The sequence below is a fragment of the Marmota flaviventris genome, chromosome 7 (genome assembly GCF_047511675.1).
Source record: "Marmota flaviventris isolate mMarFla1 chromosome 7, mMarFla1.hap1, whole genome shotgun sequence".
NCBI classification, from domain to species: domain Eukaryota; kingdom Metazoa; phylum Chordata; class Mammalia; order Rodentia; family Sciuridae; genus Marmota; species Marmota flaviventris.
The window spans coordinates 112,068,832-112,082,599 of record NC_092504.1 but is presented as its reverse complement, the minus strand read 5'-3'; positions in this window follow the sequence as shown (position 1 = coordinate 112,082,599).

Below are 13,768 nucleotides of genomic sequence, written 5' to 3'. Positions count from 1 at the left end.
CAACTTTCTTATATTTGATAAAGGGGCTAAAAGCATGCAATGGAGGAAGGATAGCATCCTCAACAAATGGTGCTGGGAAAACTGGAAATCCATATGCAACAAAATGAAACTGAATCCCTTTCTCTCACCATGCACAAAAGTTAATTCAAAATGGATCAAGGAGCTTGATATCAAATCAGAGACACGCTGTCTGATAGAAGAAAAAGTTGGCTACGATCTACATACTGTGGGGTCGGGCTCCAAATTCCTCAATAGGACACCCATAGCACAAAAGTTAATAACTAGAATCAACAAATGGGACTTACTCAAACTAAAAAGTTTTTTCTCAGCAAAAGATACAATAAGAGAGGTAAATAGAGAGCCTACATCCTGGGAACAAATCTTTACTCCTCACACTTCAGATAGAGCCCTAATATCCAGAGTATACAAAGAACTCAAAAAATTAGACAATAAGAGAACAAACAACCCAATCAACAAATGGGCCAAGGACCTGAACAGACACTTCTCAGAGGAGGACATACAATCAATCAACAAGTACATGAAAAAATGCTCACCATCTCTAGCTGTCAGAGAAATGCAAATCAAAACCACCCTAAGATACCATCTCACTCCAGTTAGATTGGCAGCCATTATGAAGTCAAACAACAACAAGTGCTGGCGAGGATGTGGGGAAAAGGGTACACTTGTACATTGCTGGTGGGACTGCAAATTGGTGCAGCCAATTTGGAAAGCAGTATGGAGATTTCTTGGAAAGCTGGGAATGGAGCCACCATTTGACCCAGCTATTCCCCTTCTTGGTCTATTCCCTAAAGACCTAAAAAGAGCATGCTACAGGGACACTGCTACATCCATGTTCATAGCAGCACAATTCACAATAGCTAGACTGTGGAACCAACCTAGATGCCCTTCAATGGATGAATGGATAAAAAAAATGTGGCATTTATACACAATGGAGTATTACTCTGCATTTAAAAATGACAAAATCGTAGAATTTACAGGGAAATGGATGGCATTAGAGCAGATTATGCTAAGTGAAGCTAGCCAATCCCTAAAAAACAAATGCCAAATGTCTTCTTTGATATAAGGAGAGTAACTAAGAACAGAGTAGGGTCGAAGAGCATGAGAAGAAGATTAACATTAAACAGGGATGAGAGGTGGGAGGGAAAGGGAGAGAGAAGGGAAAATGCATGGAAATGGAAGGAGACCCTCAGAGTTATACAAAAGTACATACAAGAGGAAGTGAGGGGAAGGGGAAAAATAATACAAGGGGGACAAACGAATGTCAGTAGAGGGGGCAGAGAGAGAAGAGGGGAGGGGAGGGGAGGGGAGGGGGGATAGTAGAGGATAGGAAAGGCAGCAGAATACAACAGACACTAGTATGGCAATATGTAAATCAATGGATGTGTAACTGATGTGATTCTGCAATCTGTATATGGGGTAAAAATGGGAGCTCATAACCCACTTGAATCAAATTGTGAAATATGATATATCAAGAACTATGTAATGTTTTGAACAGCCAACAATAAAAAATTAAAAAATAATAATAATAATAATTAGACATTGATTTAAAGAACAATGAGACTTGCAACATTCTACCTCCAGCCTATTTATTTGTATAACATTATTTCAGATTTCCTGTGCTCTCTGAACCTTAGCTGAAATCAAAATCGACTATTCAACAAAAACAATTCGGTCTCTGGTCCCTTGTATGCATTGTGCAGGAATACTACGTGGTGCCCAGGGCGAATAACAGCAAGGTGGAGAACCACTTATGTTGCCAACAGAATTTGTCCAATCATTTCTCTTTCAGCAGCAAACATGTATTTTTACACACACACACACACACACACACACACGTGCACACACGTACATGCAACACCACTGTCACCATCACCATCCCCTATAACAATACACTCTTAAGAGCTGGTGCCATTTGCTCTTTGACTTAACTTCAATCCCCATGTTTTAAGTTCTCTGCTACTTCAGACTGTGAACCTGCTTCTGATATTCAGTTCTGTGTAGACCCTCAGTTTTTTCCCTAGTTCAGTCATCCTCTATTCTGCCAACCACTCCACATTCTTGGTCTGCCCCCAATCCTTGAATTCTGGTAACTTCACAATATAGGTCACACTGTGACTTGTTGACTTATTCATGTCAGAATCACACATTCTTTAAGGTCCATATCAGATAGCAAATCCTCAGAATTTTCTCCTCTGTGCTCCACAAAACTTTGCTTACTATCTGTAATAACCAAAAGTCACCAGGTCCTGTTTAAAATTTAATTTTTATCAGAATTTATTATTGAAATATTGTGTGTATATACATTTTTGAAGACTCTGTATTTTAAATTTTTTGAATGCCAAGAAAGATTGCAGAAACTAGCTAGGCAGCAGTCCAAATCAACTCACAACACAGAAAGGAAGCAGCCAAGGAAAAGCAGAAATGAGAGAACTTTATTATAGGTACATACCTGGATTTGAGGAAGAGCAGAGATGAAATTCAACAGGTTCCTATAAGGCTTTATAGAATGAGGCCTGGCTCAGAAGTGAGTATAGTAAATACAGCTCAATGGCATTACTTAAAGTGGGACTGATATTGGGATCAGCAGAGGGCACACACTGAATTAAAATATCATTATCTGGATATTCACCCAACCCAGAGCTCATAAGAAAAAAAAGTTCACAAAATAGTCCTTCACTTAAAAGAATTCAGAACTATACCAATAGGTGGGTAGACATAAAAACAATATGAAAACACAAGAGAACAAAGCATCCCAAACAACCCAAAATGCTTCAACTACAGACTTCCTTGACACCACAGTGGAAGAAATGTCAGAGAAGGAATTTAGAAAGTTCACAGTTAAACTGTTCTATGAGCTAAAAAGATGATGTAAGGAGTAAAATCAGAGAGAAAAGCAGGAAGTGAAAAATCACTTCAATGAAGAGAGAGAGATTCTGAAAAGACCAAAACTGAAATCCTCAGAATGAAGGTATCAATAAATAAAATTAAAAATCCAATGGAGGGGCTGGGGTTGTGGCTTAGTGGTAGAGCACTTGCCTGGCATGTGTGAAGCCCTGAGTTTTATCTCAGCACCACATAAAAATAAATAAATAAAATACAGATCCATTGACAACTGAAGAAAATATTTTTTAAAAATCCAATAGAAAGCATCATCAAGAGACTAGACCACTGGGAAGATAGATTTTCAGGCCTCAAATACAAAGTATCTTAAAAATGCAATTAAGTATAAAGAAAGATATTAAGAGACCATGATGAAGATATTCAAGAAATCTGTTATAATATCAAGATATCAAACTTAAGAGTCACTGGGGTACAGGAAGGCTCTGACATGCAGGACATCCATCAATGACTGAATTCAATCATTTCTTCTCAGCAGCACATGGAACATTTTCTAAAATAGACCATATTTTAGAACACAAAGCAAATCTTAGCAAATACAAAAAAAAATACTTTGGGGATGGCGGCGAGGGGAGTGCATTGTCCCCGTGTGCTGCTTCACTGTGTGGGAGTATGACAAGTCAGGACGGCTAAAGGATATTTTGTTAGGAATTTCCAGCAATAGTGGGGTGCTCCGGAACCTGGAGGAAGGATTTCCATCGCACGAGGATCGGCTACGGGGACTCAAACGCGAGAGGTTTGTCGCACGGAGGGTAGAACTGCTTATTCAGCAAATCGCCCCGCGGCTAAAGTCTGCAGAGCGCGATGGGATAGAGACGCAGGGTTACAGCGCTGCAGTTTCTGCCAGCCGCGCAAGCACCGTACTCAGGGCTGAATTCTGGGTTCGAGACGGGGGAAGGAAGCGGTCCATCTCGGTTCTCCACACCGGTCAGTCCACAGAGGAGGCCAGCAGCCACCATGTTGGTAAACTGACGTCACCACCCCTGTTTTCGACTGACCGCAGCTCATTCAGCCATAGAACAGGTAATTTCAGGCTGCAATTCGCCTGCGGCTTGCAGACAGATTGCTAGGGTTCAGCGCCTGGGTGCTTCTTAGAACCTGATCCTATCGGAGCGAACACCGAGCGCGGGGCGGCCGAGTTCCGGCTCCCGGAACCGTCCCGGAACCGCCCTGGCCCAGGGCTGCGGAGCCTGCAGAGGCTGCTTCTTGGACCCTGCGCCTATCAGAGCATACACCAAGCACTAAGCAGCCGAATTCCGGCTCCCGGAACTGAGCCCGCGGGACTGCTTCTTGGAGCTTACACTTATAGGAGCTTACACAGAGCACGGAGCGGCCGAGTTCCGGCTCCCGGAACCGTCCGGAACCGCCCTGGCCCAGGGCTGCGGAGCCTGCGGAGGCTGCTTCTTGGACCCTGCGCCTATCAGAGCATACACCAAGCACTAAGCAGCCGAATTCCGGCTCCCGGAACTGAGCCTGCGGGGACTGCTTCTTGGAGCTTACACTTACAGGAGCTTACACAGAGCACGGAGCGGCCGAGTTCCGGCTCCCGGAACTTCCCTGGCCCGGGGCTAGGAGCCCGCGGAAACTGCTTCTCGGTCTGGGTCCTGCTGAGGGCCGGTCAGGACTCACCCGTTGCTTTGGTTGCCTGGCAAGGGGAACGAAATGCTGCCATTCGCATAGGATACCAACATGGCAGAGATCTGATGTCAGCAGAAAGCGGCGGAGGAGAGAACTTCATCAATACCAGCGGTGACATAAGCAGTTGGTCTCCTGGTACGGGGGGTGAGGCACAGTCACCCGAGTCTCCTCAATTTGTCGTCGAGCCAGAGGGGAGGAGCCGGGCCGCCGCCAGCGCCCAGAGCAGGCCCAGCGGCTCGCCAGCATGGTGACCGCGTGACCCCAATTGGAGAGGGGGCGGAGCGGAGCCGCCACCCGCAACCGCAAGGTGGGCAGACCCGCGACCCAGTGGTACATGGGCGTGGTAGGAGGGGCAGGGCAGAGCCGCCGTTCGTGCTGGCAAGGTAAACAGACCTGTGACAGCCTGGCGGGTCAGGCCCAGTGGCCTGCCAGTGTGGTACACACGTCACCCCAACTGGAGTAGGGGCAGAGCAGATCCTTCTGCCACGCCCGGATCAGGCCCTGCCGGTGTGGTGGTCACGTGACCCCAATTGGAGTGGGGGCGGAGCGGAACCGCCACCCGTGCCCGCAGGGTGAGCAGACCAGTGATCAATCTGCAGATCAGGCCCAGGGGTCCGCAGGCGTGGTAGGAGGGGCAGGGCAGATCCGCCGCCCACGCCTCCAAGGTAGGCAGACCTACAACAGACCGGCGGATCAGGCCCAGGAGCCTGCCGGCGTGGTACAAACACCACCCTAATTGGAGTAGTGGCAGAGCAGAGTCGCCGCCCGTGCCAGGAACAGGCCCAGCATCCTGCAGGCGGGGTAGTCACGACACCCCAATTGGAGTAGGGGCAGAGCAGAGCCTCCACCCGTGCCCGAAAGGTGGGCAGATCTGCGACCGACCAGCGGGACAGGCCCAGTGGCCTGCTGGTACGACAGACACGTCACCCCATTTGGAGTAAGGGCAGAGTAGAGCCGCCGCCCGCGCCTGCAGGGTAGGCAAACCTGCAACCGACCGGCGGATCAGGCCCGGTGGCCTGCCGGTGTGGTACACTCGTCACCCCAATCGGAGTAGGGGCAGAACAGAGCCGCCGCCAGCTCCCAGAACAGGCCCAGTGACCTGCCAGCGTGGTAGCCACGAAACCCCAATTGGAATAAGGAGAGAGCAGAGCCGCTGCCCGCACCTGCAGGAAAGATACGCAAGCAGTATGAAAAGACAAGGAAAGAAAGGACCACAAGCAATGCAGGTCAATGCAACTTTAGAAGAGGTAACAGCTGCAGCAGATGGAATGTCAGATAAAGAATTCAGGATATACATGCTTCAAATGATCTGGAGTATCAAGGAAGACATTAAACAGCAAAATCAGACAATGAAAGATCACTTTGACAACGAATTACGCAAACAAATCCAGGAAGCAAAGGATCAACTATACAGGGAGATAGAGGTTATAAAAAACAAACAAACAGAAATCCTAGAAATGCAGGAAGCAATAAACCAACTTAAAAACTCAATGGAGAATACTACCAGCAGAGTAGAACACTTAGAAGATAGAACATCAGACAATGAAGACAAAGTATTTCAACTGGAAAAGAACATAGACAGCTCAGCAAGACTGTTAAGGAACTATGAGCAGATCATCCAAGAAATATGCGATAACATTAAGAGACCAAACTTAAGAGTCATTGGGATACAGGAAGGTACAGAGCTCCAAACCAAAGGAATGAGAAGTCTACTCAATGAAATAATACAAGAAAACTTCCCAGACTTGAAGAATGAGACAGAATCCCAAATCCTAGAAGCCTACAGTACGCCGAATGTGCAAAATCATAAGAGATCCACACCTAGACACATTATAATGAAGATGCCCAACATACAGAATAAGGAGAGAATTTTAAAAGCTACAAGAGAAAGGAAGCAGATCACATTTAGGGGTAAGCCAATCAGGATAACAGCTGATCTTTCAACACAGACTCTGAAAGCTAGAAGATCCTGGAATAACATATTTCAAACACTGAAAGAAAATGGGTTCCAACCAAGAATTGTGTATCCAGTGAAATTAAGCTTCAGGATGGAGGATGAAATTAAAACCTTCCACGATAAACAAAAGTTTAAAGAATTCGCAGCTAGAAAACCATCTCTTCAAAACATCCTCGCCAAAGCATTACAGGAAGAGGAAATGGAAAATAACAATGAAAACCAACAGTGGGAGGTAGGACAGTAAAGGGGGGGGGATAATCAAAGAGGAAAACAAACCATGTTTAGTAACAGAAATAAACAAATATGGCTGGAAGAACAACCCATATCTCAATAATAACCCTAAATGTTAATGGCTTAAACTCACCAATTAAGAGACACAGGCTAGTAGAATGGATCACAAAACAAGACCCAACAATATGCTGCCTACAGGAGACGCATTTGATAGGAAAAGACATACATAGGCTGAAGGTGAAAGGTTGGGAAAAATCATATCACTCATATGGACTTCGGAAACAAGCAGGAGTGTCCATACTCATATCAAATAAAATAGATTTCAAGCCAAAGTTAATCAAAAGGGATAAAGAGGGACACTACATACTGCTTAAGGGAACCATACAACAACAAGACATAACAATCATAAATATTTATGCCCCAAACAATGGTGCAGCTATGTTCGTCAAACAAACTCTTCTCAAGTTCAAGAGTCTAATAGACCACCATACCATAATCATGGGAGACTTCAACACACCTCTCTCGCCACTGGACAGATCTTCCAAACAAAAGTTGAATAAGGAAACTATAGAACTCAATAACACTATTAATAACCTAGACCTAATTGACATATATAGAGTATACCACCCAACATCAAGCAGTTACACTTTTTTCTCAGCAGCACATGGATCCTTCTCTAAAATAGATCATATATTATGTCACAGGGCAACTCTTAGACAATATAAAGGAGTAGAGATAATACCATGCATCTTATCTAATCATAATGGAATGAAACTGAAAATCAACGATAAAAGAAGGAAGGAAAAAGCATACATCACTTGGAGAATGAACAATAGGTTACTGAATGATCAACGGGTTATAGAAGATATCAAGGAGGAAATTAAAAAATTCTTAGAGATAAATGAAAACACAGACACAACATATCGGAATCTATGGGACACATTGAAAGCAGTTCTAAGAGGAAAATTCATTGCTTGGAGTTCATTCCTTAAAAAAAGAAAAAACCAACAAATAAATGATCTCATACTTCATCTCAAAATCCTAGAAAAAGAAGAGCAAAACAACAGCAAAAGAAGTAGAAGGCAAGAAATAATTAAAATCAGAGCTGAAATTAATGAAATCGAAACAAAAGAAACAATTGAAAAAATTGACAAAACTAAAAGTTGGTTCTTTGAAAAAATAAACAAAATCGACAGACCCTTAGCCATGCTAGCGAAGAGAAGAAGAGAGAGAACTCAAATCACTAACATACGGGATGAAAGAGGCAATATCACAACAGACACTTCAGAAATACAGAAGATAATCAAAAATTATTTTGAATCCTTATACTCCAACAAATTAGAAGATAGTGAAGGCATAGATAAATTTCTTAAGTCATATGATCTGCCCAGATTGAGTCAGGAGGATATAGAAAACCTAAACAGACCAATATCAATTGAGGAAATAGAAGAAACCATAAAAAGACTACCAACTAAGAAAAGCCCAGGTCCAGATGGGTATACAGCAGAATTTTACAAAACCTTTAAAGAAGAACTAATACCAATACTTTTCAAGCTACTTCAGGAAATAGAAAAGGAGGGAGAACTTCCAAATTCATTCTATGAGGCCAACATCACCCTGATACCTAAACCAGACAAAGACACTTCAAAGAAAGAAAACTACAGACCAATATCTCTAATGAACCTAGATGCAAAAATCCTCAATAAAATTCTGGCGAATCGGATACAAAAACATATCAAAAAAATTGTACACCATGATCAAGTAGGATTCATCCCTGGGATGCAAGGCTGGTTCAATATACGGAAATCAATAAATGTTATTCACCACATCAATAGACTTAAAAATAAGAACCATATGATCATCTCGATAGATGCGGAAAAAGCATTCGACAAAGTACAGCATCCCTTTATGTTCAAAACTCTAGAAAAACTAGGGATAACAGGAACATACCTCAATATTGTAAAAGCAATCTATGCTAAGCCTCAGGCTAGCATCATTCTGAATGGAGAAAAACTGAAGGCATTCCCTCTAAAATCTGGAACAAGACAGGGATGCCCTCTCTCTCCACTTCTGTTCAACATAGTTCTCGAAACATTGGCCAGAGCAATTAGACAGACGAAAGAAATTAAAGGCATAAAAATAGGAAAAGAAGAACTTAAATTATCACTATTTGCAGATGATATGATTCTATACCTAGCAGACCCAAAAGGCTCTACAAAGAAACTATTAGAGCTAATAAATGAATTCAGCAAAGTGGCAGGATATAAAATCAACATGCATAAATCAAAGGCATTCCTGTATATCAGCGACAAATCCTCTGAAATGGAAATGAGGACAACCACTCCATTCAAAATATCTTCAAAAAAAATAAAATACTTGGGAATCAACCTAACAAAAGAGGTGAAAGACTTATACAATGAAAACTACAGAACCCTAAAGAGAGAAATAGAAGAAGATCTTAGAAGATGGAAAAATATACCCTGTTCATGGATAGGCAGAACTAACATCATCAAAATGGCGATATTACCAAAAGTTCTCTATAGGTTTAATGCAATGCCAATCAAAATCCCAACGGCATTTCTTGTAGAAATAGAGAAAGCAATCATGAAATTCATATGGAAAAATAAAAGACCCAGAATAGCAAAAACAATGCTAAGCAGGAAGTGTGAATCAGGCGGTATAGCGATACCAGACTTCAAACTATACTACAGAGCAATAGTAACAAAAACAGCATGGTACTGGTACCAAAACAGGCGGGTGGACCAATGGTACAGAATAGAGGACACAGAAACCAATCCACAAAACTACAACTTTCTTATATTTGATAAAGGGGCTAAAAGCATGCAATGGAGGAAGGATAGCATCCTCAACAAATGGTGCTGGGAAAACTGGAAATCCATATGCAACAAAATGAAACTGAATCCCTTTCTCTCACCATGCACAAAAGTTAATTCAAAATGGATCAAGGAGCTTGATATCAAATCAGAGACACGGCATCTGATAGAAGAAAAAGTTGGCTATGATCTACAGTCGGTGGGGTCGGGCTCCAAATTCCTCAATAGGACACCCATAGCACAAAAGTTAATAACTAGAATCAACAAATGGGACTTACTCAAACTAAAAAGTTTTTTCTCAGCAAAAGAAACAATAAGAGAGGTAAATAGGGAGCCTACACCCTGGGAACAAATCTTTACTCCTCACACTTCAGATAGAGCCCTAATATCCAGAGTATACAAAGAACTCAAAAAAATTAGACAATAAGAGAACAAACAACCCAATCAACAAATGGGCCAAGGACCTGAACAGACACTTCTCAGAGGAGGACATACAGTCAATCAACAAGTACATGAAAAAATGCTCAACATCTCTAGCTGTCAGAGAAATGCAAATCAAAACCACCCTAAGATACCATCTCACTCCAGTAAGATTGGCAGCCATTAAGAAGTCAAACAACAACAAGTGCTGGAGAGGATGTGGGGAAAAGGGTACACTTGTACATTGCTGGTGGGACTGCAGATCGGTGTAGCCAATTTGGAAAGCAGTATGGAGATTTCTTGGAAAGTTGGGTATGGAGCCACCATTTGACCCAGCTATTCCCCTTCTTGGTCTATTCCCTAAAGACCTTAAAAGGGCATGCTACAGGGACACTGCTACATCCATGTTCATAGCAGCACAGTTCACAATAGCAAGACTGTGGAACCAACCTAGATGCCCTTCAATAGACGAATGGATAAAAAAAATGTGGCATTTATACACAATGGAGTATTACTCTGCATTAAAAAATGACAAAATCATAGAATTTACAGGGAAATGGATGGCATTAGAGCAGATTATGCTAAGTGAAGCTAGCCAATCCCTAAAAAACAAATGCCAAATGTCTTCTTTGATATAAGGAGAGTAACTAAGAACAGAGTAGGGATGAAGAGCAGGAGAAGAAGATTAACATTTAACAGGGATGAGAGGTGGGAGGGAAAGGGAGAGAGAAGGGAAATTGCATGGTAATGGAAGGAGACCCTCAGGGTTATACAGTGGAGGAGGTAGAGAGAGAGGAGGGGAGGGGAGGGGAGAGGTGGGGAGGGGGGAGGGTGGAGGACGGGAAAGGCAGCGGAGCACAACAGACACTAGTATGGCAATATGTAAATCAATGGATGTGTAACTGATGTGATTCTGCAATCTGTGTATGGGGTGAAGGTGGGAGTTCATAACCCACTTGAATCAAAGTGTGGAATATGATATGTCAAGAAATTTGTAATGTTTTGAACAACCCACAATAAAAAATTTTTAAAAAAATAAATAAATAAAGGAAGGAGTGTGATGTGAAAAAGAAAAAAAAATACTTTGAATTCTATCAGATCATGATGGAATGAAATTAGAGATCAATGATCAGATAAAAATAGAAACCACTATCAAATTAAAAAACTTCTTCACAGCAAAGCAATCAAGAACTTGAAGAAAGAAATAGCCTACAGAATGGGAGAACATTTTTGCTATCTTCACCTCAGATAGAGCATTCATCTCCAGGATATATAAAAAACTCAAGAAAACTTAACACCAAAAAAAAAACAAATAACCCAAATAATAGATGGACAAAGGAACTGAACAGACACTTCACAGAAGAAGAAATATGAATAGTCAACAAATATATGGAAATACATTAAACATCACTAGCAATCAGAGAAATGAAAATCTCACTCCAGTCAGATGGCAATTATCAAGAATACATGTAACAATAAATGTCAGTGAGGATGTGTGGGAAAAGGTACACTCATACATTGCTGGTGGGACTGCAAATTGGTGCAACCACTCTGGAAAGCAATATGGAGATTCCTCAGAAAGCTTGGGATAGAATCACCATGTGACCTGTCATCCCAATCCTTGGCATATGTCCAAAAGACTTAAAATCAGCATACTATAGTGATGCAGCCATATCAATGTTTATAGCAGCTCAATTCAAATAGTTAATCTGTGGAACCAACCTACATGCCCTTCAATAGATGAATGGATAAATAAAAGATACATATACACAATGGAATCTTATTCAGCCATAAAGAAGAATGAAATTATGACATTTGCTGGTAGATGGATGGAAATGGAGACTATCATGCTAAGTGAAATAAGCCAATCCCAAAAAACCAAAGCCCAAATGTTCTCTCTGATATGCAGATGCTGACTCACAATTGATGGGGATGGGGGGCAAGGAGTGGAGGTTCACCAGATTGGACAGGGTAGAGTAGGGGGGAAGGAAGAAGAGATGGGAATGAGAAAGACAATAGAATGAATCCGACATAATTTTCCTACATTCATATATGAATACATGACCAGTGTAACTCCATATCATGTACAACCACAAAAAGGGAAGTTATACTCCAGTATATATAATATGCCAAATACATTCTACTGTCATGAATGACTAAAAAGAAGTAAAAATTCAAAAAAAAAATAGAAACCACTATAAAACCTGAAGACTAAATAATGCTCTTTTGAATGATGAGTGGATAACATAAGAAATCAAGAGAGAAATAAAAAATACTTACAGGTAAATGAGAATAGTGATACAACATATTAAAATCTCTGGGACACCGTGAAGATGGTCCTAAGAGGAAAGTTCAATAGAGCATTCATCTCCATGATATTGAGCTGATACATTAAAATAATAGAAAGATACCAAATAAATAATCTAACATTGCATCTTTTATGTAAATTTTTTATTTATGTATGACAGCAGAATGCATTACAATTGTTATTACAAACATAGAGCACAATTTTTCATATCTCTGGTTGTATACATAGTATATTCACACCAATTCCTGTCTTCATACATGTACTTTGATAGTAATGATCATCACATTCCACCATCATTAATTACCCCATGCCCCCTCCCTTCCCCTCTAACCCCTCTGCCCTATATAGAGGTTGTCTATTCCACCCATGCTCCAACTCCCTACCTGACTATGAATCAGCCTCCTTATATCAAAGAAAATTTCTCCAATGCATGTTTTTTGGGATTGACTAACTTCACTTAGCATTATATTCTCTAACTCCATCCATTTACTGCAAATGTCATGATTTTATTCTCTTTTATTGTTGAGTAATATTCTATTGTGTATATATGCCACATATATTTTTATCCATTCATCTATTGAAGAGCATCTAGGTTGGTTCCACAGTTTAGCTATTGTGAATTGTGCTGCTAAAAACATTGATGTGGCTGTGTGCCTGTAGTATGCTCTTTTTAAGTCCTTTGGGTGTAGACCAAGGAGAGGGATAGCTGGGTCAAATGGTGGTTCCATTCCCAATTTTCCAAGAAATCTCCATACTGCTTTTCATATTGGCTGCACCAATTTGCAGTCCCATCAGCAGTGTATGAGTGTGCCTTTTCCCCCATATCCTCGCCAACACTTATTGCTATTTGTATGCATAATAGCTGCCATTCTGATTGGAGTGAGATGAAATCTAAGAATGGTTTTGATTTGCATTTCTCTAATTGCTAGTGATGATGAACATTTTTTCATATATTTGTTGATTGTACATCATCTTCTGAGAAGTGTCTGTTCAGGTCCTTGGCCCATTTATTGATTGGATTGTTTGTTTGTTTGTTTGTTTGTTTTGGTGTTTAGCTTTTTGAGTTCTATATGTACCCTAGTGATTAGTGCTCTATCTGATGTGTAAAGGGTAAAAATTTGCTCCCAAGGTGTAGGTTTTCCGTTGACCTCACAGATTGTTTCTTTTGCTGAAAAGAAACTTTTTAGTTTGAGTCCATTCCATTTATTGATTTTTTATTTTAATTCTTGTGCTAAAGGAGTCTTAATAAGGAATTTGAGGCCTAATCTCACATGATGGAGATTAGGGCCTACTTTTTCTTCTATTAGACACAGGGTCTCTTGTTGTATTCCTAAGTCCTTGATCCATTTTAAGTTGAGTTTTGTGTATGGTGAGAGATGGGGTTTAATCTCATTTTGTTGAATATAGATTTCCAGTTTTCCCAGCACCATTTATTGAAGAGGCTATCATTTCTCCACTGCA